Source organism: Rhinatrema bivittatum, chromosome 1, assembly GCF_901001135.1.
Source record: "Rhinatrema bivittatum chromosome 1, aRhiBiv1.1, whole genome shotgun sequence".
Lineage (NCBI taxonomy): Eukaryota > Metazoa > Chordata > Amphibia > Gymnophiona > Rhinatrematidae > Rhinatrema > Rhinatrema bivittatum.
The window spans coordinates 99,399,239-99,402,403 of NC_042615.1; positions in this window are offsets into that span (position 1 = coordinate 99,399,239).

The following is a 3,165-nucleotide window of genomic DNA, read 5'->3' on the forward strand; positions in this document are numbered from 1 at the left end:
CCTCCATTCAAAAACAGACGCAAACACCTTATAAACATCCCCCTATTGAAAAATAACAAAAACTTATTATGTCTCACCTTCCTCCTCATCAATGCTCAATCCTTATCAAAAAAACACATGTTAATTTCCGACATATTACAAGAAAATAACCCTGACTTCTTCGCCATAACAGAATCCTGGCTAAAAAACACCGATCAAGTACTTCTGAACCACCTAGTTAACAATGACTATGACACCTTCTCAATTCCACGCAATTACAAAAGAGGAGGAGGCCTTCTACTTCATATAAAAAAGCACCTCTCAATGAAAATGATACCACATAACCTCCCAAAACAATATGAAGTAGCTCTTTTCGACTCTCAATTCCTACAAGTTTGCCTTGTATATTGTCCGCCCAAACTACTAAACAGCAACATCTCTCCACTCCTGGAATTCCTCATTACAAACATCAACATGAAAAAACCATCCATCATCCTTGGTGACTTCAACCTTCATTCTGATGCCAACCCCTGTTCACCAAGCTTCGAAACCCTACTAGACATGCTCTCAAGCCTAAACTTCATCCTCCAAGTAAACTACCCCACACATAAAGCAGGACACACACTTGACCTGATTTTTACTAATAGTTTCTTCACGGACACTTCTATTTCATACACCCCAGTACCTTGGTCTGATCACCATCTCCTAACATGCAAGACTCAATTGAATTACAACTTTCCTTCAAATAATAATAACACACAAAAAATCTTCAAATACCGTCCTCCTTTTCAAACTAATCCCCTCCTTCATGAGCTGGGACATCAACTAGCAAATCTTGATCTATCAAACATAAACAACGCTATTCAATCCTGGTCTCTTATCACAGAAAAAACTGCCAACATCATTAATCCAGAAAAAATCAAACGACTGAAGAACAAAAAAGAAAATCAAAACCCTTGGTTCAACTCCACTCTAAAAAACATGAAAAATGCCCTCAGGAAAATTGAAAAAGAATGGCAAAAAAACAAGCTGCCCACAACACAACAGAAATACCGTACACAACTAGCCACCTACAAAAAATCTATCCAAAACACAAAACGGGACTACTATGGTAAAAAAATAATAAACTCCACTAACAAATCGAAATCCTTGTTCAACATAGTAAATAACCTCATTACAGATAATGGCATCTCCAATGTTTCTGTCACCAAAAAAAACCTAAGCCAAGATTTAGCTACCTTTTTTAAGGACAAAATCTCCAAAATAACAGACTCCCTCATCTCTACATCAAGCTTCCAAATGTAAACTTCATCAAATAGCAACTCTCCTTGGCTCGACTTCAGACCTATCTCCATTACGGAAACTGAAAAAATGATTAAAAAAATCAACCCTGCACGCCATGACTTAGACTCCATTCCCAATCGAGTTCTTAAGGAAATTGCTCATCCATTAGCCCCAACTATTGCAGCAATCATCAACAAATCTCTAGAAGAAGGCGAGCTACCTCCCATGCTTAAAATCGCTACAATCACACCTCTTTTAAAGAAAAAAAACCTCAACCCAGACGACCTAAACAATTACCGCCCAATTTCTAACCTACCCTTCTTTGCCAAATTGACAGAGAAGGCGGTACTGAAACAACTCAACGATCATTTAGATGACAACAAAATACTTTATCCCACCCAATTTGGTTTTAGGAAAAACCACAGTACTGAAACCCTCTTACGCAACCTTTCCAATACCATACTAAGAGGTCTTGACAACAAAAAAGGATACGTACTGATTCTTCTAGACCTCTCCACAGCCTTCGACACTGTGGACCACAATTTGCTTATTTCTAGTCTGGAATCCATCGGGCTCGCTGGAAAAACCCTAAGCTGGTTTTCATCCTTCCTTAAAAATAGATATTTCAAAGTCTCCTACAACAACATATTATCAAATGCCATCCCCCTCAATACAGGTGTACCACAAGGATCGGCACTCTCTCCCATTCTATTCAACATCTACCTTATTCCGCTATGCCATCTCCTATCAAAACTTGACATAACATATTACGTGTACGCCGATGATATTCAAATTCTCATTCCAATTTCCTCCTCCATTGAAGATACAATGTCTAGAGCTGCCTCACACCTTGATACAATCAGAAACATGTTACTCCAGCTCAAATTATGTTTAAATATGAACAAAACTGAATGCATTCTAATCACCAGAAAAAATGCCAGACCAAAAACTATTCCACCTTTCCTATTCGACAATACCCTCATCCAACTCAAAGACAACGTTAAAGACTTGGGCATTTGGGTTGATAATGATCTAAACTATAAAAAACACATCTCTACAAGAATAAAAGAAGGATTTCACAAACTACAAGTAATCAAACACCTAAAACCACTGCTTCACCCCCATGATTTCAAAACCGTCCTTCAAGCCCTAATCTTCTCCGGTCTGGACTACTGCAATTCTCTACTAATTGGCTTACCTAAATCATCCTAAAGACCTTTACAGCTTCTTCAGAATGCTGCTGCCAGAGTCTTGATGGGTAAAAGAAAATCTGATCATATCACACCTGTTCTCAACCAATTACAATGGCTCACAATTGAGAAAAGAATCGAATTTAAGGTCCTCTCAACTTTACAGAAAGCAATATACAAAGCAGACTACACCGCACTTGATGACATCATTCATATCCATTATTCTCCACGCACAACAAGATCAACTAGTAAACTACAACTAGTGACTCCATCACTCCCACATGCCAAACTCTCTTCCACCAGAAACAGAGCCATTTCTATCATCGACCCAAAATTATGGAATTCATCATTACCACAGTACCTCACCATTCAAGAAAACCCAAAATCTTTTAAGAAAGACCTAAAAGCCTGGCTACTCTGCCAATCTCATATTGACAGCTTGCACAATGATCTCAAAACATAATACCACAGCCTCCCATAACTTCCTATCATTCAATCCTCCCTTCTGACAAGTTATCCTGCATCCTACAGATGTCTACTACTGTTCTACTATTATGCCTGAACTCAGTCTTTTCAATGTACCTATCCTTTGGTATATCTTGCCTTGTTTATATTAATATTATATGACAGTTCTCAGCTTGTTAAATGTAAATGTTTTAAAACTTTTTAATGTAACAGGTTGTTATAATTGTAAACCGGAGTGAAGACTACT